This window comes from Macrotis lagotis, chromosome 8 (assembly GCF_037893015.1).
Source record: "Macrotis lagotis isolate mMagLag1 chromosome 8, bilby.v1.9.chrom.fasta, whole genome shotgun sequence".
NCBI classification, from domain to species: Eukaryota; Metazoa; Chordata; class Mammalia; order Peramelemorphia; family Peramelidae; genus Macrotis; species Macrotis lagotis.
In genome coordinates, this window is record NC_133665.1 from 26,609,838 (window position 1) to 26,634,211 (window position 24,374).

At 38.9% G+C, this 24,374-nt stretch overlaps 1 long non-coding RNA gene across 1 annotated transcript; it reads right to left on the reverse strand.

The window, feature by feature from the left end:
- Positions 1 to 15,490: 15,490 nt before the first annotated feature.
- LOC141494731 (uncharacterized) lies at positions 15,491 to 23,361 on the reverse strand. The gene is made up of 3 exons (XR_012470552.1): positions 23,059 to 23,361; positions 21,443 to 21,479; positions 15,491 to 15,907 (listed from the first exon to the last, which is right to left on the reverse strand). It is a non-coding gene; the product is annotated as an uncharacterized LOC141494731 (long non-coding RNA).
- Between the last annotated feature and the right edge of the window lie 1,013 nt (positions 23,362 to 24,374).

Here is a 24,374-nt window from a genome sequence, read left to right on the forward strand (position 1 = left end):
CCCACATGCAGCATGATCACATATAGAGCAAAATATGAGAAACTTTCCTATAAATGGTAGAAGGGGAAAACACAGTTCCATGGAACACAAACACCCCACAGGAGCCTAGTCCTACTTCCATGTGCCTTGAGAGTTTATCTCACATAGGTCTAGTGATATGTATGTTTATATTATGTATGTATATATGCATGTCTGCATGTTATGTTCTTCTGATTTCAACTTCTGCTGTTGGAGAAATTGAACTTTTTTTTTTCCTGATGGTCTCTTCCCAGAAGCTTCCAGAGTCAAATTCAAGGATACATCACCAAACTGGAAAATCCTGAGATAGCTCCTGCTGGTGACTCATCTCCTAAACAGATTGTGCCAATCCAGGTGTCACACAAATTGGAGAAGTCCCTTTTGAAGAATAAGGTGAGTGGCGAGCAGAGAAGTTGGGGAGTAAGCACAAATTGCCTTTTACCCAGGCTGCCCAGTTGAGCTCAGCCTGCTTAACTGAGGTTTGAAACTAGAAACAGCAATGAATGTTATTTAGAAAGCAGTCCAGCTCTTTCCATCCCAGCCTTGACTCTGCCAATAACCCACTTGAGGCAAATTGTAGGATTTCTTTTGTCCCTTTGTTCATCATTTACCAAATGAATGGATTGAACTAGACATTTGCTAAGCTTTCTTCCAGTTCTAATGGTCTGTGATTGTGATGTGGTTGCTGACTCCAGCCTGGGTCAGAGTGGTGAGAAGGAAAAGGGAAACAGAGATAAAAGAGACTAATCAAGTCAGCCCCTAGCTGGGAGCCAGGTTGGACATCTGCCAAGTGCTCCCATGTCTCTTAGGGAATTTAATGCCATCTCATCTCTCTGCTCAAAGATTCACACACTGGCCCATATATCTCCTGAAACCCCTTCTGCCTATTTACACTTCTCCAACTTTCTCCCTAAGGCTTTTTCTCTATAGCTCAGGAGAAGTTTGAGATCTTTTGGACCCAGGCAATGGGTTTGGACGAATCTAATCCAGATTGAAAGAAATGGTCCAAATTTATCAGGGGTAACTTAGTCCCGCATTCTGCGGCTCTAAGGCCTGTGCTTCAGACCAAGATGTGACTGAGGGGTCTTTATAGCTATTTCATGCATGCTCTGTTACTTTTCTCTCTTTAATTTTTTAAATATTTTATTTTCTACCCAGTTACATGGCCATTTTGTATAGGAAGGTTCAAATTAAGAAAAAAAGAATAAAAAAGTGAAAAGTATGCCTCAATCAATATTCTGACCATATCAGAAAACTGAGGAACAAATTTTGCATTCTCTGTTTCTTGAAGGGAAAACGAAAAAAAAGAGGATGTAAAGTTGGATTTTTGTGGGTTCTGGGCCGAGAAGTGTCTTGGAGAAGTGTGCAACCAGGCTTCCTAGCCCTTCCTGCCACCTCTCAGTCCACTCTGATTGATGCCCCTTGTGTGTAGTACATTCCAATAGATGCCACAGCTTCATATAGTGCTAGGTCTGGAAACAGGAAAGTCTGATTACAAATATGATCACAAGGTATTTACTAGTTGTGTGACCTTGGACAAGTCACCTAACCTCTGACTGCCTCGGTTTTCTCAAATGTAAAATGGGGATAATATATTTTACCACAGGGTTGTTGTGAGGATGAAATGTGATATGTATAAAGCTCTTAGTAAAATGCCTAGAACGTAGTAGGCATTTAAAAAGACCTCCTTTCCTTCCCTCCTCCCTCCTCAACTTCTTCGTCTCCTCCTTCCTACCCCCCTTCCTTCCTCCTTTCCTCCCTCCCTCTCTCCATCCTCCCTTCCTCCCTCTCTCCCCTTCTCCTTCCTCCCTCCCTTTCTCCCTTCCTTCTTTCTATCTTTGACATATGTGTGTGTACATATATATATATATACCTCCCTGATTCTCTGTGAAGCTTCCCATATGACAAAGATTATAGAAAAAAAGGAGAGAAAAAAGTTCAGCAAGGTTATCTAACACAAGGAGCAGGAATTATATTTGATACCTTATACAATATTCTACATTTGTCAACCTTCATCCCTTCAATGAAAGGAGGGAAGTTTCTTTCCTTGGCTTTTCCCCTACCCATGAACCTGCTGCTTGCATCTACTCTCTATTCTTCTTTTTCTCCCTGTAATCCTGACATTTTACAAATATCTTTCACCCAAACAGGGTCAGGTCCCATGGAGCCTATGGATTTTATGGTAGAGCTGTGTAGGACTGTGTAGGACAGGACTGTATAGGAGAAATATACAAGGTATACACAAGAAACAGCATGCAGACATCTGGTTAACATACCTGAGAATGAGGTAAGTATTTCTGAATAATAATTTGAGCTATTGGTTCCCAAACTCTTTGGTCTCAGGCCCCCTTTGCATTCTTAAAAATAACTAAGAACCTCAAATAACTTGGTGGGTTAGAGCTATCAATATTTATTATATTAAATATTTAATTGAATGATTTTAAATATTTATTCATTTAATAATAATGCCTTATATATTAACTTATATTTCTTGAAAAGTAACTATATTTTCCAGAACAAATATTACATAAGAATATCATTTTTAAATTATTTTGATCATCCCATCTGTATCTGGATTAGTAGAAGACTGCTGTATTCTCATATCTGCTTCTGCATTCAGTATGTGGGAATATATTGTTTTGGTTACAATAGATGAAAAAAATCTGAATTTACTCAGATATATGGTTGGCAAACAGAGGAATATTTTAAGTGACAAATAACATCTTAGTGTTGTTATACAAAGAATTTTGATCTATTGGACTCCCTGAGAGAGGGAGACTCTCCTGAGTCCAAAGAATTAGTGCTCATACAAAAAATGGACTAGTCTTTAAAAGTGAAGGCAGCTAAGTGGTCTGTTCTTGACCCTATGCACTTCAACATTTTTATCATCACTAAGGATGAAAGAATATTTAACTTACTATCAAATTGCATATGACATGAGACTTCAAGGAATACCAAACAGTCAGGATCCAAAACAATCTTGCCAAGACAACTGTAATAAGAGGAAATCTGATAGTGACAAATGGAAAGAACTTCAGTAAATGACACACAATTCTATTTTAGAGGGACAATATGAGGAAAGTATGGCTAGGCTACAGTTTGTGTGAGAAACCTGTGGTTCTTTAAGATCAAAGACTCTATATAAGCCAAAATCCAAGAATATTAACTGTCTTAGATTACATAACCTCCAGATTGTGAAATATGAGGGCCTCTGGTCTGCAGACATCACAGTTTGTGTTCAATACTAGGTGTTATTCTTAAGGAAGAATTAAGTAGTATTCGGAGTATTCAGATTAGGGTTATCAGGATGGTGAGAAACCTGGAGACCATGGGAATCAGATCTGGGAATGTTTAGTCCAGAGAAGACTCAGGGATGATAGGGTCACTATCTTCAAATAATGAAATCACTTGAGTGATTAGGCTTATAGACCCTAAGAAACTAGTAGACGAATCAAACTTAGGGCAGTGACACAAAGTTTTCATGTAAAAGGATATTTAGAGCTATTCAAAAGTAGGCTACATTTGGGATATATAACAGATATTCTTTCAATGAACAGTTAAAAGTAGAGCTTTGTCTGCTAGTTGTTGCTGATGCTATAGAGAAAATTGCCTTTGAGATATGGATTGACATTCCTTCCAAGTCTCATATTCCCTGAGAAACTTATTTAAGATCACATAGCTAGTCAGAGAGATACATAATAGAACAATAACTCTCTCAATTTTTAAACAAATTCAATCTTATTTTATTTTCAGTTTCAAATTCTCTTTCTCCCACTTCTCCTTCCACATCCATTGAGGAAGTAAATAATCAAAACCTGTTAGTCAAGATAAAGAAATTTCATATATATATATATATATATATATATATATGAAAACTTCAGTCATACTCTTGAGTTCACCACTTTCTCTGGAGGTAGGGAGCATGTTTCATCATGAGTCCTCTGAAACTGTAAATAGGCTAAGTCTTTCAAAGTTGTTTGTCTTTATAGAGTTGATATTTTAGAAATCACTCTCCTGGTTCAGGTTCCTTCCTTTTATAACAGTTCATACAAATCTTGCTAAGTTTTTTTTAAACCATCCCCATTTTTTTAACAGCATAATACACTTCCATCACATAGACATACTGTAACTTGTCTGGCTATTCCTCAATTGATGGGCACTCCCTTGGTTTCCAATTCCTTGAGACCACCAAAAAGCTACTATAAATATCTTTGTACATATAGGTCCTTTTCTAATTTCACTGATCTCTTTGATGTAGAATACTGCTAATTGTATTGCTAGATCAGAGAGTACTCAAAATTAATTTTGAGTAGGATTCCAAATTGCCTTCCAGAATGACTGAATAAATTCATTAATTTACGGGTTTCCCCATAATCCCTCCAGCATTTGTCATTTTCCTGTTTCTCAACTTTGTCAAACTGATGGGTGTGAGGTGGTACCTCAGAGTTATTTTAATTTTCATTTCATTAGTTATTAGAGATTTAAAACAGGTTTATATATGACCATCCAGAGGGTGGATTCTGTCCCCTGAAAACTGCCTTTTTCTTTCTTTTAACCATATAATTTCTTGGAAATGGTTCCTATTGCAAATTTTATCCAATTTCCTATATATCTCAGAAATAAAACCCTTATCAGAATATTTGCTGCACAGATTTTCAATTGCCCATTTCTCTTCGCTTTTAGTTGCATTGCCAAAGCTTTATATTTTATGTAAACAAAAGAGTCCTTATTAATTTCCTATGAACCTATCATTTATTTGGTAATAAACCCTTACTCTATCCATTGATCTAATAATTTCTTATATATTCCCCTACTTTGTTCATAATTTTGCTCTTTATGTTTAAATCATGTGCCCATTTGGAGCTTGCCCTGGTATAACATTTGAAGTGTTGGTCCATATCTGTTTCTAACTAATTGCTGTCCAGTTTTTCCAAAAAAAATTTTTCAAATAGTTTTTACTCCCATAGTTGGAATTATGCTGTTGTACTTGTTTGCTAATAGAGTAGTCTTCCTGGATACTTGGCAATATTCTTCATAGTCCTTCACCCAATTTCTCTTCCTGTATATTTATCAAGGTCTAGAGGAGGAGGCTAATTGATAGTAGTTCTCACAAGATAGCCTCTCTGGTTGAAGATGATCAGGCATCATTCTCCAGGCTTCTTGTTCCTATCCTATAAACACTCCTGGTAGAGATGACAAAATATTGGCTGCAGAGTCAGAAGACCTGAGTTGGAGTCTCTGTTTTCTCTGGCTATTTGTGTGACATGGGACAGGTTGGCTAATTTCATTGGATCTTAGTTTGCTTATCTATAAAATGAAGGATTTGGATTGGTTGACCTCTAAGTATCCTTCAGCTCTAGTTCTCCAATTTATGACCTGAAAGTTCATTCCAGTTCTGTCCTCTTATGATGACTTCTGGAATTTCCTACTGGAAGTTCATGGTGCTGAATACAGGGAAAGCACTGAAAAAAAATTACTGTGTATAAGAGAGGTAGTATAGTACAATGGATAGAGAGATGACTTTAAAGTTCACAAACCCCAGGCTGAGGACCTGTTTCTGTAACATCTTAGCAGTGAGTCAGTGTTCTCAGTGTGACTCTAAAGGTATGAGTTGAAAAGAAGAAAACTCACTCAAGAGGTTCCTGGACTAATATAAAACCAACACAGTCATATACATCATCTCATTTGACATACTGCAAGTATTATTTCCGCCAACCTCCTCCTTTTTCTTTTCGCAGTTGAAAAAACTGAGTTTCAGTTAGGTTAACTGATTTGTTGATGGTCATTCAACTAGCAATTGCTGCAAGTAGAATTTGAATCCAACTCTCAAAGTCAAGAGACTTTAGATTCAAGTATTTTTTCAATGAACAAACATGTATTTATCTCCCTTCTCCCCTCCTACCTCCCATTTTAGTATTTTCTTCCAGTACACCAGGCTAATTCTCATTAAAGTGTTAAACTTTGGCCTGATGGTATTTTAAGTGGTTTATGTGTGTGTTTGAGATAAAGAATGAATCAGAGGTGAATAACTCTACATTGCTAGGCCAACTCCAATACCTTTGAAGACATATTTCCCTATTTGATCCCCACTGAGAAAACTGAGGTAAACAAAGCTCAAGGGATTGCTCCAGGAAGACCCAGCTATGTAATATCCAAGGCTGTATTTAAATTCAGGTCTTCCAGACTCCAAGCCCAGCACTCTGAGTACCATGAAGCCACCTAGCTGCCTTGAGCTTCAAGTTTTAGATTGTTCATGCAACAGAACTCTTCCCACCAAGAGTACTTTCTCTAGCCCAACAGAACTCTCCCATAATGATTTAACTGACTGAAGATGAATGTACACCTGTCCTACATTTGTCCTTGTTAAAACTGAATCTTTCTGATTTTAGAGCAGAATTCTAAACTATTGAAATCATTTAAAATCTGTCCTGCTATTAGTTTTTCTTCCTGTTTTATGTCATTGGTAAAGGATTATCTTCTTTGTCTTTTATTCAGTTCAGTGAAAGAGATATTTAAACCAACTACAAGCAAAGCCCTGTGACACCACATTAGACCTATCATGTTGACAAAGGGAGACACTAAACACTCTGGAAGGAGCAGGGGAAGATTAGTCAACTTTGAATCCACAAAAATGTACTTTCATCTTAACCACATGTATCTATTCTGCATATGCTTAGATATCATTAAGGGAAGCTGCTTGAACCACTAATACTCTCCCTTCCTGGTACCTTCATTTCTCTTACCATAGCTATGGAGAATTCCACCTCTGTCTGGAATACTGGTTGGGGATTTTCCATGAAGTTCTAATGAGACTGTTAAAATGCCAGACAGTTCTCTCTCCCTTTCCCCCCCATATCCCAAATAACTGAGTAGGGCACTGGGGGTGGGGAGGAGGAAGGGACAGAAGACTCTGTTCTCCCATAAGAGGAATAGAATTTATCTTGGAAATTGGGCCCCCATTAATGGAAAGTAAAGAACTTGTCAGAGGGTATGCATATATGAGAATGAACTTGCTTTCTCTTATGGAACTGGTGTTTTTCCTGAGGGGAAAAAAAGTTTTCCTTGGAAGGCAGGAGGGAACTAGGGTCATTTTCCTGTGAAATGCACATATCTGAACAGCAGCTGGAGCACTAGTACAGTTACAAGTTCTGGAAGTGTTGATAGTCCTTGTGGCAATCAGGACTGTGAATCTGATGTGTTGGAGGGCCCTCAGTGCTGGCCAGAAGATTCTCACTTGTGAAGGAGTAGTAGTGCTCCTTGAACTCCATGTTATTCTTGACTTACATTTGCTCCTTTGTGAGCCTTTAGCTGAGGGCAGGATTGGCTGGGTTTGTGTCAGTCTAGCCCAAGGGAAAGTGTGGGATGAATTGTGACTGTTTATTCACTGAGACTGCGCCAGTGAAGGAAATGTTTTATCTTTTCCCCAAAGCTGTTTTCTGAAGGGTGTTAATAACTGCTCTGAAACCTACACACTTGTAGCTCTCTGAGTCACTTGAAGGAAATTTTTAGGGCCTCTGGATTGAGAAAGTTTAGGGTCTTGTGTTGGAGTAAATGTGTCCCTCAACCTCCTCTGGTTGCCTTCGTAGTCCTCCTTCTAATTCTTTTTCCTTACTGGCACTCCAGAAATTGCCCCTGAATCCTTAGCTTTGGGAAAGATTGGGAAAGCTTCTGGAGGGGAACAGTCTGATAATGATCCCTGTATTCTGGATGTGGGATTCTGTAGGTCCTACTCATAGGAGAATTTGGCTCCTTTTTAGAGAAGAGGTCCTCCACCTTACATCCCCCCCCCCAACCTTGCTAGGTCTTACCATTTGAAGCCTTCTCTCTTTTTTGGGATTGAGCCAATTGCCTTAGACTGGCAGTCCCAGGGATTCTGTGGCTTTATATTCCAGTACATAGCTTGGCCTGGGCGGCTGTGTTCTGGCTCCATTTGAACAGAGATCACTTGGAAAATAATCATGTTCCCACTGGGCATTCTTTCTTTTCAATATTTTCAGTGTCTGAAGGTCTGGGATGTAGTAGGATGTAAGGAAATGGCAGCTCTGAATATGGTTTCCTGAAATGCTGTTTTCCAGTTCATTGGAGAGTTGTTTCTAAAAATTTCCCTGATTCGGAACCTGAGAGTGTAGAGCTGCTGGTGATGAGCTCATTTCTGGAAGCACTTGTTCCTCTGGACTGCTGAGAGTTTTAAGTAGTTCTTTGGGACCTTCTAGATCATAGCTGTGCAAACATGTCCTGTGTATGCATCAGGGAAAGATTCCAGGGCTTCAGAGAATTCCCTGGATTATTAAGTTTTCTATCAAGCCCCTTATTTACCTCTAACTCCTTTGCCTTAGGGGGGGATCCATTCTGATCAAGATGACAGACTTATTTAGTGAATAGGGACACTGTAGATAGTCAAACCCTCTTTGCTCATATATTCTTTCTGAACTTTCCTTATCACCTCCTCTTTATGGATCTGTCTTTGACACTTTTATCTGTTTTCAGTCTTGTAATTCAGTTTTATTGTTCATGGTAGAATCATTAACCTCTGCTTTGGGAAGAATTAATTGTTCTTCAGCACAAAAATTCTAGTTCTTGAGAACAATTTGTTCCTTTATGATCCCTTTCCAAGGGTCAGACATATCATTTTGGGAAATAGCTAAAGGGTACTTTTTCCTTTAGAGAGCACATAATAAGTAAATGGTAATGCTGATAATTAGGCCAAGTACTTATGTCTCAAAATGATTTCCTTTCTCAATCACTTTCCATGGGAAGGTCACAGTCTGATCTGAGTGCCAAACCATTTTAGCCAGTAGTGTTAGTGTCTCTCCATCCACATTCAGCTCCAATCTTGCTGTTGCATTTGTATCCTGGAAAGCCAGGACTTCTGGCTCATCCCTTACTGGAATAAGCAGCTGCCAAATGTTCTCTGGGGAGGAAGGTCTCCAGCTGACAATTGGTTCTTAATGGCCCTCAAACCAGAGATGATGTCTGGAGTGATTCCATATTTGGTCTGCCAACATTTTTTTCTCTGTGTGTGTATTTGTGCAATCTCCTTGGGTTTGGCGCAGATGTCATCTTTTGAGTCATTTCTTGAGCCCATTCGAGTTGGGAATTCTTATTCTGGTGGAGTTGAGGTGCTGTTAGGAACTTGTGTCTGATTTGCTGGGGACTGAAGCAGGGGCACATAATACTGAAAAGACTGAGGAGGCATCCCTTAGCTCTGGAAGGGCCACCTCCAAAAATGGAGCTCAAGGAGCTTCCTGGCATGGTCTGGGAAGAACAGAAGCTCCTTAGTGATGACAGAGATATTCATTTTAGACCAAGGAGGAAGAAGGGCTTTGTCTACTTCACCAAGTTTATAATCAAGGGGGGGTTCTGGGACAATGGGGGCAACTACCTTGAGGAGGGCTGATGCACTAGAAGGCCCTTGGTAGGGGCCTGAAGATTCTCACTTGTGAAGGGGAAGTAGTGCTCCTTGCATTCCATGTTATTCTTGGCTTACATTGGCTTATTGTTGGAGGCTTTAGCTGAGGGCAAGATTGGCTTGGTTGGTATCAGTCCAGCCCAAGGGAAATCCTGGGATGACTTGTGATTTTTTTTCCAGAGGCTGAACTAGTGAAAGAATTGTTTTATCTTTTCCCTAAATCTATGCTGTCCCCATTCTGATCCATCTTCCCCACAGTGTAGTCTTATGATGAATATATCACTACCCCAGTCCAAAAGCTCCAATAGCTCCCTTACCTTTCAGATAAAACCCTCAATTCCTCTATTCAGCATTTGAAGCTATTCACAATCTCTCTCCAATTTAATTTTCCAGATTTAGATATAACTGGCCTTCACATGCCATAGACCAGTCAAATTATGGTTTGTCTAACAGAAGATGCCACCCACCCACCCCCCCTTCTCAGGTCCCTTCCCACTCTCCAGTTATATTGTTCTATAAATTTTTATACCTTTGCACAATCTGTTTGCCTTGCCTGTAATAAACTTCTTCCTTGCTGCTACCTCTAGAAATCCCTACCTTCCTTCATTGGTACCACCTCCACAGGATCTCTTCTCATCCTAGTGTTCTCCTCCCCCCCCCAATTTATTTGGAATATATTTTATTATTTCCTTAAATGTTTACAAAATTTTCCTCAATTAAAATATAAGATGCCAGAAAACCAAGACTATTGGGGGCAAGAGGACTTGGCAACCCCAGAGCCTGGTACAGAGATGGCCCTTGGCTCTTCTTAATTGATTGATTGAAAATCAGGCTTTTGGTTTAGGAATATCAATTTCACAACTGTGTTTGGAAGATGGTCTGGAGAAGAAATAGAAGTGAGGCTGGTTGAATAGAGGCATAATAATCCAGAAGAGAGTGTCATTGAATGACTAACATGAGAATGATGTATCCATGTAAGAGAAGAGAAGGGAATATTGAACTTGAAAATATTTTAGAGATAGTTTCAACAAAGTGGGTTGACTGTGGGAGCAGAGGTTAAAGAGTTAGTTGACATTCTCCAAGGCTGTAAGATTGGAAAATGTATTGCCTTTTAGGAAATAGGAGTTAGGAAGGGTGAGTTTTAAGGAAATTAATAAATTCATTTTGGACATATCAAGTTTGAGTTGCCTATGGAACATCTGTATGGATGGAAATAACCTAGTAGAATGCTAGAGATATATTGGCACTCAAGAGAAGGATGAAGACTGGATATCTAATTTTCAAAATCATTGGAACAAAGATAATAATTGAACTCTGGGAACTAATGAAAGTACCAAGAGCAAGTAGAAATAAGAGAAGTTCTAGGACAGAATGGATCTAGTAAATAACAGATCATGGAACCCAACGGTAGTTATTGGGCATATAACCAAGTAAATGAAAGGCTAAGATGAAAGTCTACCATTTATCCAAATATTCAAAGCAATGTTCTTTACAAGAGCAAAGAAATTGAAAAAAAATAAGGATGGGATATGAGAACACACAGCACGTTTTTGAACAATAAAAAGTGACAAATATGTGAAATGAAAAGACAGAAGTGAGAAGAGTTGTAAGAACTAAAGCAATGTGAAATAAGCAGAGGCAAAAACATATTTAGTGACCAAAACACTATATGTGCCAAGATCCCCAAAAACAAATAAGTGAAAAGTCAGTGATGACCTTTGGGAGACTGAATAAAGTATTTATTTGAAATGCACCTGCTTAATCATTTTCTGTTGTAAAGGATTGATGAGAGGGAGATTTTCTTTTTCTATTTCAAAACTGATTGTGGTGTGAAAACAAAAAAAATCGAATAAATGTACCTAATACTTGGGATGGGTCTGAGATCTCATTTGGTTGTTCTATCCAATGATTTAGAGCACAACCAGTCTTCCAGTGCTTTTCCATGCCATGTCATAAGGTCACTACAGGAGGTGTAACCAATGGATTGGAAGCACCCAATGAGGGTACCAATGGAAAATTCCTGCTGTCCATCTGTTAGCCCTTGCCCTCAGTCAATCAATAAGCACTTAGCAAGGTACTCACTAAATAGATGATTTTCAAAACTGGTATGTAACCCTCATCATTCAGTTGTGCATGCTATTCTCCTACTGAAGCCAGACACATTAGATGCTAGACAATCTCTACTCAACAGGAGCTTAAATTCTAATAGGGAAGGTGTCAAGTATAGTTAAGAACTCAATAAATGCTTCATCTATCTTTTCTCAGACTGCAGATCCAAGGAAATCAAGGGTCATATTAGGGAGGGGGCTTTCCCCACATATTTGCAACCCTGTGGATTTCTATTAGCTATTCCAAAACTCAAGTCTTCTCTCTTTCTCCTTGTTTCTCTTAAGCTCTTAAACTCTCCTTTCATATCTCTGACAATCAGAACTCATATAGCATCAGAAGAATATTCTTCAGGGAACCACCTGAGGTGGAGAAGTCATAACTAAATTTGTATTGTTCCCCACATGGCTTTCATATGTATAGGAAAGAGGAACTCAACCAAATAATCACTGAGGTGACACCAAATATAAAATATATTTAGTTACATGAAATTGAAAAGCTTTACCCTAAAATAAAATAAACATAACAGGATAAGAAGAAGAATTCATGACTGAGGGAAAAAATCTTTCTACCATCCTCTGATAACTATATCTAAGATATACATATATAGATATATAGATATATAGATATATGTTTAGGATATGTATATACCTGTATATATGCATATATATGGAACTAAAAACATCAAAAGACTTTTCCAGTGATTGAGTGAGCAAATGATAATTTCAAACAGTTCTTCATAAAAGATTGTTCCAAATAGTTAATAATAAAAGAAATGCTAATCAAAAAACTTTGAGGTTTTATTAAATACCCAGCAAATTAACAAGGATAGCAAAATATGGAAATAGTCAATGTAAGAAAGATTATTATAGGCACCCATGCATACACAAATTCAAACATTAAACACACATACACTTACAGTTGATAGAATGGTGAATTGGTCCAAACATTCTGAAAAGAAATTTAGAATAGTTCTTTTTTTAAAAAAAGGGACTGAAATATCCACACCCTTTGAGGCATATATCCCAAGAAATTAAAATGCAGAAAGATTTAATATGCTCAAAAATAGTTCTGGCAGAATTTTATGTAGTAGCCAAGAATTAGAAACAAATAGATTACTATTGACTAGAGAACAGCCATCCAGGTGATGGAATATTACTCTGCTGTAACAAATAATGACTGTGGTGAATGCAAAGAAACTTGAGAAGGTTTATATGAACTAGTATGAAGTAAAAGAAGCAGAACAAGGAAAACAAAATACACAATAAAAGCTGAAAATGGAAACTATAACAACAAAGCATAAAAAGCAAATGTTCCAAAATTGGAATGACCAAGTTTGTCCCCAAAGAAGAGCTATGAAACAAAGCAAACTCTAGTGGGGACTTGAAGTATGGTTGACTTCCCCTGTCTTATCAATGACAACAGCTCTGCCCTGAACATCCAATTCTGATATTGATTTCATTTCCTTCCCATGGGAAAAATGTGTGTGTGTTTGTGTCTTTGTCTGTGTGTTTGTGTGTGTGTGTGTTGTATGTGTGTGTTGTGTGTGTTTGTTCAAATTCATAAGGTCTTGAATAGAATTCTCTCTGTCAAAAGAAAAGTAGCTTGTGATTATTTTCTTGGCACATATTAATAATTTCATCCTTACAAACTGAAAGAATACATAAGGAAAACTGCTATTCTGGACCTAATTCTTGCTGTGGCTTGCTTCCTTGGGGCCCACAGTGGTGACCTTCCTCCCGAAGGGGAGCTGAGAATAAGGAGTCAAGCCACTACAGCCTTATGTCTCCAGCTCAATTTTATTACTGCTTAGCTATTACATATATACTATTAGGTCTTCTGGGGTAGAAAAAAGAATAATGAGGTAATTGGGGGAACAAGTGGTATGTACGTGCAGCATCTTGCATTACAGGATAAGGGGGTACATTGGGGGGAGGTGGTACAACACAGCTATGTCTAGTGCCCTTGGTCTGTGGGGTGGAATGTCCAGCTCCCAAGGACTCCGGCACACCTTATCTCTCAGGACAGCGTGCCAGCTCCTGAGATTGTGCAGGTGGCAGTCCATTAAAATAGCCTGTGTTCCCACATATCCCCCTTGTTTTTCATTTAGGGCCGGTGGCCCTGGATAGTCATAATAAACAACAAGAAATAGTAATAAACATAATAAACAACACGAAACATACAGGGGCTTTTTTACACGGGGTTCAGGGGATCTCTGGAGACCAGAAAGGTGGGGGAGTGTACAACATCAGAGAGAAAAGGGAAGGGAAGGGTGTGTGGGGTTCGATCCTCATAGCAGAGGAGTCAAAGGCGAAATGGTCCCCTTGAGATGAGCAGATTAGCAGGACCCAGTATGGATATGCAAAGGATGAACAGAATTGGAAACATTGAGTCCTAGGATACGGTGTGGCTGCTTGTTCTGCCAGTGAGAGTGTGGGGAGACCCACTGTTCCATTACTGGCAAAAAGAGCAGGGAAAAGAGACGCATCATAAAAGAATCGAGGGGAGGGGATAAGTGCACACTAAGGGGTGACCCATGCTTTGGGGGTAACATAGTAAGAAGTGAAGAGACAGATGTCCTCTAGGTTTAAAGTTCATCGCTCTTTTTTGCCAAGGTAAAGAGCTCGTCCTGGAGTGCGGTGAGGAGGTTGGGGGGATCATCTAATCCCCCTCAGTCCTCTGCATCTCAGGTTTCATCTACTGTTGTTTAGAGACATTCTTTGCTTTCCTTTGGTCAGGGCTGCTACAGAGCTGGGTGATCTGGAAGCTGGAGTGGGGGGGGGGGGTTGCTGCTGCTTGTCAGGTCAGATCAGATGGTCAGGAATCTACAGTGGAATGGTGCAACATGTGGGAAAAACACAAGCAAACCCTGTCCCTTGCATTAGGATGGGGGAGGAAGGGAATCAAGCAAGGACCAAGGCTAGGGCTTGCAATTCTGCCCATTGCACAGACTGGGTGTGAGGGCTCCTGTGAGTGAATAAAACAGATCCATTACTGTAGATTACATAGCCCAGGTGCTTTCTGTTTGCATCTGTAAAGGTGACATAAGCCTGTGGAATGGGTCGAGGGGAGGAAAATGAGAAGAGGAGTGTGCTGACAGGGAGTGTTGAAATCCCCTTGAGGACAGGGGAGGGTGGGTAATGGTTTTCAGTAGACCCAGCAAAAATCTCTCATCTGACAGGCATCCATGAAGTTGTTAGCTGCTGCTGAGGGGGCAGGGGGAGCATCTTGATGTTTTGGGGGAGGCTGGATCCAGCCGTCTTTCTGAGGCAACTCAGGGTAGAGATGAGGAGGCTTTGGGTGGGGGGTTGTCTGGTAGGGGATCCAGGGAGGGCTTAGGAGGAGGGAGGAGAGTGGATTTCTCATCAGTTTGAGTGCCCTCATCGCAGACCTCAGTGAGGTGGCACAGGCTCTCTGCTCTGGCCTTTTCTGCATCTAAAGCTACCTGTAAAATATCTTGAGGTTTTTCCTGTCTCCTTGAAAAGCAGGCATGTATTGCAGTGACAATAGGATAGAAGGGCAGCAGGGGAGAAAAGTCACCACGGACCTCAGCTCTGCGGGCAAGTTTCAAAACATGCCCCCAAACATCAGGATCCAGGATGTGACCAGCTTCAATCCAGGGGGCCAAAACAAAAAGAGCCTGGAGTGTTACCTTACATTCTTTTTCAGAGCATTTCAGGTGACGGGAACTTAGGAGTTGTTTAAGAACCCGCATTTGCGTATCTTGGAAAGAAGGGGGGAAGATTCCCCATTAGGATAAGGGAGTACAGGGGGCTCTAGAAGCCGTGGGGCTGCTGGGGCCAGGGGACCATGGAGAGACCGGTCTGTATGGGAAACTTACATTAGCCAGCAAGGACGAATGCAAATCCTGAAGCATCCTTGAGAATGGAGGGATCCCAAGTTTCGACACCATTTATTTTGGCTTGCTTCCTTGGGGCCCACAGTGGCGACCTCCCTCCAGGAGGGGAGCTGAAAATAAGGAGTCAAGCCACTACTGCTTTATGCCTCCAGCTCAATTGTATTACTGTTCAGCTGTTACATATATACTGTTAGGTCTTCCAGGGTAGAACAAAAAATAATGAGGTAATGGGGGGAATAAAGCAATGTATATGTGCAGTGTCTTGCATTACAGGAAAAGGGGGTATGTTAGAGGCGAGGTGGTAAAACACAGTTGTGTCTACTGCCCTTGGTCTATGGGGCGGAATGTCCAGCTCCCAAGGATTCCGGCACACCTTATCTCTCAGGTCAGTATGCCAGCTCCTGAGACTGTCCAGGTGGTAGTCCATTAAAATAGCCTGTGTTCCCACAAATTCTCACCACTGTGTGAAGTTGCTGAAGAAGAATAGGAACTGTGGGCAGAAATTGCCACTCCACCTAAGAATGTATAGAAAAGAGAAATGGCTAAGCATAATTTGACATAATTTTAGATTTTAGAGAGACTGTCTTTTCAAAACATTCATAAAAGGAGACAAAAGAACACAGATTATATAGAGCTTTAAGGAACCTCAAAGATCATCTAATTCAACTTCTTTATTTAACTCCTAGTCCCTGGGCTCTGCTCACAGAAAGCATTGCTATGGAGAGGAAGGTAGCACTACCAATCATATCCCCAAAATGCAATATGATTAGTGAGCCCACAAGCATTGGTTTGTTCTGTCCAAGGTCAAATAAATATAGTGGAATGCAAGAGAGGTCTGAGACTTTGCAGTGAATGACATCACAAGGCATTTGGCCAGGAAGTAGGAATTGCCTTGACAGAGGGGGGGAGTGGGGTTGCCTGTCACCATGGAATAAGGCCATTTTTCCTGGCTACTTAGGATCAGAAATCCTTGGGGCATAGGGGGTGAGTTAAGGAATGCTTAATAGTATAGAGAGGAAGGGAATGCTAGATGACTCTCCTCCATAAATGGCCCTTAGTGCCGCTGTTACCTTGACAAATATGAAATTGAGAAGTCCAACCTTACTCAAAGGCTGCCACTGTGAGTGAAAATTGAAGAGCTTTTTAAAAAAAAAACACACAAAAGGACTCAGCCAATCAAAGTTTCCACATTTTATCTTTTTCATCTTGATTTCCTGTAATAAATACAGTAATATTTAATATATATATATTGGAGTTTACTTTGAGGACAATGAGAAGTTGAGAGACAGGCATCTCAAAAAGAAGGCAAATAGAAATCATTTATTAATAACGTATGAAATGCTATATAACTATGGTTTTACATTTTTTTTAAACTGACTCAAACTGAGACAAAAACATGAGCTAAAGCACTGAGAGACCATGATCCATTCAGGTCCTTGAAAAGCATCTTTCCTACTGTAAGGAACAGGTACTTCAGCATTAAGCAGGAATTCAATCCAAGAGGTCCATGGATAGATTTCAAGGAGTCCATGAACTTGAGATGAGAAAAAAAATTAAAATCCAATTTATTTTTATTTAATGCATTTAAATCCATTATTCTGAGGAAGAATCTTTGGATTTCAGCAGACTGTCCAAGGAATTCAAAAAACTAAAAAAGTCATAAAAAGTTCCTGTAATTGCCCACAACAGCAGTACGACTGCCTCCTCTCCCTTCACTTATGCTTTCTGTTCTAGACTTTGGGTCAGGAAAGTACGGAATTTTGTAAATGACTAAAATTAATTTAATAGTCTATATTTACATAGTACTTTAAGGTTTGCAAAATGATTGAATATATTACCTCATTTTTTATCCTCACAACAACCCTGGTAAGTGAGTGCTATTAACTTCATTTTATAGATGAGAAAACTCTTGTAGAAAGGACATAAGTGACTTGTCCAGGGTCAAATACTTAGTAAATGTTTGAAGCTAGTTCTGATCTTAAGTCTTCCAGACATCTATCCCTTGTACCTCCTAAACAGTATATAGGATTCAATACATGCAACTTTACTGAGAATTAGACAATATTATTGCTGGACAACTGTGAGTGATCTATGAAAGATCATGGAAACGGGCAATTAGGTGGCTTGATGGATAGAGCACCAGCCCTGGAATCAGGAGGACCTGAGTTCAAATCCAGCCTCAGACACTTAAAAAAGTTACGTAGCTGTGTTAAACTTGGGTAGGTCTCTTGATTCTACTGCCTTGCAAAAAATCAAAAAGAAAGATAGATCATGGATGCTTTGATACCAAAATACCATTTCGAAATAACAACACAAGAAAGTCAAGAGAAAAGATTCCAATTTTTACCAAAATAGTTATGACTAGGGCAGTTAGGTGGGGCAGTGGCTAGAGTACCAGCCCAGGAGTCAGGAGGACCTGAGTTCAAATTCTTCCCCAGACACTAAATAATTACCTAGCCATATGACCTTGGGCAAGTCACTTAACCCCACTGACTTGCCAAAAAAGAAAACATTTATGCCTACATTTTTCATAATATATAGATTTACAGCTGGAGGTGACTTTAGAAGCCATTGAATATAACCACCATATTTTATAGATAATTAAACCAATACAAACAGAGATGAAGTGATTTGCTTGTGGTATCTGAGGTGGAATTTGAACTCAGGTCCTTTTTGACCTGACTGACACTCTAGTGCTATATCTACCACGTCCCTTAGTAGCCTATCATACCACCCAGTGCCCAATCAATGGGGAATGCCTGAACAAATTGTGATATAAAATATAATGAAATATAATTGTGCCATAAGAAATAATGAACAGAAAAAAATTCAAGGAAATTGGGGGAGATTCATATAAAATAATGCAAAGTATATAAAACCATGGTGAGTTAACATGAAGTCTTTTTTTAAAAAAATTGTTTTCATTCAAGGCAATAGGGTTAAGTGACTAGCCCAAGGTCACACAGCTAGGAACATGAAGTCTTAATTACAGGACAAAGGCAACCAACATTAAAAGACAAAAGAATTATGCTCAGTGCAATGAACAACTTAGAAAAATTGATGGGGACGGATCCCTACCTATTTTTAATGAACTATTAATGTGAAAGGAAGAATATACAATTAGATACTGTTCATGTGTTTATTTTGCTTAATTATGATTTGTAATGGGAGTGGTTCCATGGTGAGAGAGGGAAGTCATAGGGAAATGATAGTGATGTAAAAAATAAATGATATTTTCTTTTAAAGAATAAGCATGAGGAAGGAGCAACCAGGTGGAGCAGTAGTTAGAGCACTGGCCCTGGAGTCAAGAGGACCTGAGCTCAAAAGTGACTTCAGACACTAGATATTTACTGGCTCTGTGACCTTGGGCAACTCACTTAATCCTGTTGTCACACACACACACACACACACACACACACACACACACAAACACACACATAAAAGTAAGCATGGAAAATGGAAGTATGACCAAGGAAGTGGAAGAAGGCAAATGGCCTGACTTTCTAAAAAAGCGAATAAACAGAATAGAGTTTGCAAGCTATCAACCAGTGAGCTTGTTTTGGATTCCTGGAAAAATTCTAGAATGTATTATTAAAAGACTGGTTAATAGACATAGAAAATAGGAAACAGAGATAGCAACAAGTGAGAATAGCTTGACCAAGAATAGATTATATCAGATTAAGTTCATTTTTTTTCCAAAGACGACGACTTTAATAACATTGTTGAACCATACTTATGCTTTTCTTGGGGACAGGATAAAAAGATGTTGTTTTGTGGCTTGACTGCCCCCAAAGAATCAACTCAGGAGGGAGGGGAAGAGGAGAAGGGGAGAAGAGAATAAACCTTAATTAAGTACCTACCTTGGACCAAATATTATGCTAAACAAATACTTTACAAGTATCTCATTTGATACAAAGATCTGAGAAGTAGGTGTGGTTATTGTCCTCATTTTACATTTGAAGAAACTGAAGCAAATAAAGGTTGAGGGACTTGCCTACACAGCAAAACAGCTATTTGAGTATCTGAGGCTGAATTTGAATTCAGGTCTTCCTTACTCCTTATATTCCCTGTACTACCTAAGTGCCTATGGGAAGTTTCATGGAGTGTTCCAGGGATTTGTGTTTGGTCCTGTTTTGCTTAGCAATTTTAAGACTGATTTAAATAAAGACCTAGAGGGCATGTGTATTTAATTTATAGATGTCTTTAATTTATAGACAAAATTAGAAGAGATCACTAATACACAATATAAACAAGCTAAAAGCCAAAAGGATCTCAGCAGGCTAGACTACTGAACCAAAAGTAATGGAGTGAAATTTAATAAGAATAAATGCAAATTCATATACATGGGTTCAAATAATAAACATCATAAATACAAGCTGCATGACTAGATGGAAGTTCATTTGAAAAAGATCTGAGAAAAATGACAGATATTCAACAGGTAAAAAAATAAGGCTGGGAGTGCTATGAGAAACATTCCTGGTGGACTGGAAGTGAGTTGGAAAATCTATTTCTAGTTTCAGTTTTACTACTAGATCCCCTTACTTCTGTAGGTCTCAGTTTCCTCAACCATGAAATAAAAAGTTTGGAGTAGATAATCATTGAGGTTCCATCAATCTCTCGAATGTCTTGATTCTTTTTAAATGGTGATGTGAGGAGAGTAGTTCCGAGTTTGAAGATTAGACTTGTGCTCCCCTCCACTTCTTGAATCTGAGAATTGTTTTCTACTTTATTCAAAAATGTTACCCATTTATTTTTAACTCCAGAGCCACAAGACCATGGTGGATCTCTCATAAAAAATTGGAAATCAATGATTTCTAAATGTATCGGCTCTGATTTAGTAGTGGCATTATTACTGAAGAGTAAACCCAACCAAACCTATCATCCTGCCCCAAAAGTTCAGATGAAATCAATGTTTGTCCAACTTCATTATAGACAATGGTAAGGGAGAAGACAAGAAAGAAAAAGAATAGATGTAGATGACAGATACTACAATGGACATATAAAACAGACTTATTTAATGGAAACCCATTATTTTTTTGATGGCTTTATTCATTCGATCAACATTTTATTTATGGATGATTTTTAACAACAATAACAAGAACAAAAAGTGAAAATAAGGAGGAAGAGGAGGAGGAAGGAGGAAAAAGAAAAGTCAATGGTAGGATATAGCTGCCAAAGGGGTAATTTCAAACTTGTTTCCATTGAGAGAATCATACTGACCAGAATCGAGGAGGAGATAGGTCCATTTGTGTCACACCATAGTCATATGGTATTCAATTCTAGGGGATGCATTTTTGGAGGGTCATTGATAATAAACTAAAGAAGAACCTCAAGATCATGGGTGTCTTCCCTCTAAGATGATGTTCAATTTATCCTCTATAGATTTCATTTATATGTAGTTATTTGTTGTCTACCTTGAATTCCTTAAGAGCATGGACTGTCTTTCTCCTATCTTTCAGACTGACACAGTCTGAAGGAGAGAAAATATTTTCAGAGGACATACAAACTATCTTGTCTGAAAGGTTTTCTTATGAATGAAATAAACCTTTGTTTGGCCTCAGGACAGAACCAGGAGCAATGGGTAGATGGATATACTATAGTAGATTTAAGCTTGATATGAGATAGAACTTCCTAACAATTAAACTGGAATTGACTACCTTGGGATTCTTAAATTTCCCTTCACTAGGTTTCATGTAAAATCTTTATCACTACTTGTTGCTTATGTGGTAAAGGAGATTCTTGTACAGCGTTGAACTAGGTAGCCTCTGATATCCATTCTGATTCTCATACTCTGTGACTGGGATCAAGATGGAAATCAAAATTGATATGGGCATGGGGATGAGGATAAGGAGAGAAATGGGGGTGAGGATAGTAGGGAAGAAAAGAATGGCATTGGGATGAACATGGGGTAGGGCTAGAGATAAGATGGAGTAGACCTGAGGGAGAGATTGGGGGATGAGGTGGGAAGGGGTAGAACCTCAAAGGGATGGAGCTCACTATTTGATGACCCAGTCCCTAAGAAGCTCAGGACAGAAAGCATAGGACCTTACCTCTCTCTGTAGATTCTCTGCTCTGTGGTCTATTACACTGAAAGACAAAAATGAGGAAGGGGTTGGAAATCTTATGTGTTTCGATAGTTACAGAAGTCTCATCTAAAACCAAAACCTCTGCCCTCCAAAGCCCCAATCTCCCAAACTAATTCTACTCACAGGCTCCTGTGCATGAAAAAGAATTAGACTTAGCACTAAGAAGGCTGGGTGGTTGGAAAGGAATCCTTGACTTGAGCCCTGGGTCATCCAATCACCAACAACTCCTTCTGAAAAGCATGTAATCAAACACCTTCCTGTTTGGAATTCTCTGATAAATCTTTTGACTTCCAGAGATATTCATAGGTATAAGCATTTTGCAAACTTAAAGCACTCTGTAAATGCTAGCTATTGTTATAAAATATACACACCAGTTCATGCTTCAAATAAAAATATACTCAAAGGACTTGATAGTCTGAGCCTCAGAAAACAATAAACAAGAGTAAGGGAACTTGCAAGCTATAAGGTGAGGAAAGTATACCTAACTACCACTCCCTCCCCTTTCCCTGCCTGAAAAGTCCTTGGGTTAATGGAGTAAAAGATGGAAAGGATCTTCAAGATCAACTAATCCAACCGCCCATTTTACTGATGAAGAATAGGAGATTCAGAAAAATTAAATGACATTCTCAGGGATTATTTATGCATTTATCTATGTCTCCCAAAACCTATTATCACATTCATTTTTACTCCACTTCATGTCTCATGACCAATACCAAGGTCCTCATCACTTCATACCTGGGTCACTGTAATGTGTTCTCCCAGGAACCACTCTATTTAGAAGCAAAATGTTCTAATCAGGCATTTTAATTCTCATCCCACCCCCACCCCCACCACACACAGTCCCAAATTCAATAACAAAGAGAAGTGGAAATATCCAATTTAGTGACCACATTTAGCAGTGGATACAGCATACTGCCCTAATAGTTCTCCTGTCTCCTTGTAATGACCCAGAAAGCAAGATCTGTCTATAAGATCTTCATGAGTTTTTTCGGTTACTGCAAATTCTACATCCTTTTTGTGACCATTCTCTTGTCCCTGCTTATTTTGCTTTGCATCAATTCATATGGATCTTCCTATTTTTCTTCAAATCTCAAATTTTATGCTATCCACAATCCATTACATTCATGTTCTTGTTGGTTCAGCCTTTGTCCATCACTATTTATAGTCCCGGTTTCCTTTCTGGGTGAAGGGGGAAAAGGAGTGATAAAGAGTAGGCATATGCACACTAATAGTAGAACCATTGAGTCAAAGGGATGAAGATTAGCTGCTTCTATAAACTAATTCCAAATTAATTTCTTAGGTGACTGAAGTCAAGAGTTCCACCAACAATGAAATAATGTGCTTCAGCTTCCAACAATATCTCCAACATTGACTTTCCTTTTTTTATTTTTGTTATCTGGGAAAATTTATATAGGATGTTATCTTAGGGGTTATATGTGTGCTTCTATTGATATAAGTGATTTAGAACATATTTTCACATGATTCTATCCTTTCCTTAGCCCCTCTTTTTACAAGGCTAATTGCCATACTAATCTTCAACCACATTCATCTCTGGAGCAACCTGGGGCTCTACTGCCCACCTGTCCCCTGTTGAGGGATAGAGAACTTCGGCTCTGTGTGTCAAATCAAGTCCTTACTTTAATTTCATTCCTGCTGAAACTCAGCTTCGGCTGTCCAGGTGACCATCCACCACAGTCATGCCTTCTCTACTGCATTTGTCACATCTGTTTGAGAGCAAATACCAAGAAAATATCTTCCTTGATAATCTATGTATGATTTTAAAAGGCTTCAAAAGTTTAGCAAGAATCTTATAAAAGAACAGAAGATGACAGTGTTACTTCAAGAAACATAATTCGTTTCTCTGTCAGATTGACTTCCTTTGTCCTGTGTGTTCTCTCTCTCTATCCTGCTCGTTCTTCTTGTAGAATTCATTTATTGCTTCTTCTGCTTCCAACAGTTTTAGGTTCCTTCTCTGCCTTTATTTGAAAAAAAGTAGTTAAAGGTTATTTTGCATTTCCTTTTCACTTAAAAAAATTAGACCTTCCTGTTTAATTCTTTATTTTTTCTTTAATTTGTTTCCTTTGCATCAGCAAGAAGTCTCTCAAAAAGAACTCTCTCAAAAAGAAAGCAAAACTTACATATTGAACGATTATAAGGACCAAGTTTGGCCCCTCATTCTATACAAGACTGAGTATTGAAGGTTGTATATTATGTCAGATATTATTTGTTGGATTTTATGATATTCTTTGTCTATATATATTAACTGTTGTAACAAGGGAAGGTTTATAAGGGAGGAACCAAGGGGAGAGGTATATTCAAAAAATAGGAAAACAAAAGCTATTATTATCACTTAAAATAATAAGTAAAATTTATAGTTATTCCCCCAAAAGAAAGTTCTAAAGTCCTATATGGCACCTGTCAAAACACTATTTCCAAAGTTGAAGTCTCTCCCATCAGATAAATGCAGAACTTCCCAAGGACAAAGTCCTCTCTTCTCTTTTCTCATTTCTAATAAAAAACAAAAAAAAAAAGGACTAACAACAAAAATTTATTTGAGCCTTGAAGAGTAGCTTATTGGGGAATCGTTCCCTTTTTGCCCTTATTTTGCCCTTACTTATGGACCCTTTAATGGATACCAGGTCACTTGCCAGGAAATGACCAGACACATGCTCTAACTCTAAAAGGATCATGACCCTTTAATTCATCCTAAGTAACCCAGGAGAGTCTGTGTAAATTTGGCGAAAGAGTTTTAAGAGGTGATTCTGAGAAAAAACTAGGAGATCAAGGAATAGTTTGTGTCAGATCTATGGAAAGGGAAACAGATTAAGACTAAGGAAGAGATGGAGAGCATCATTAAAAACAAATGGGGGGGGGGCAGCTAGGTGGTGCAGTAGAT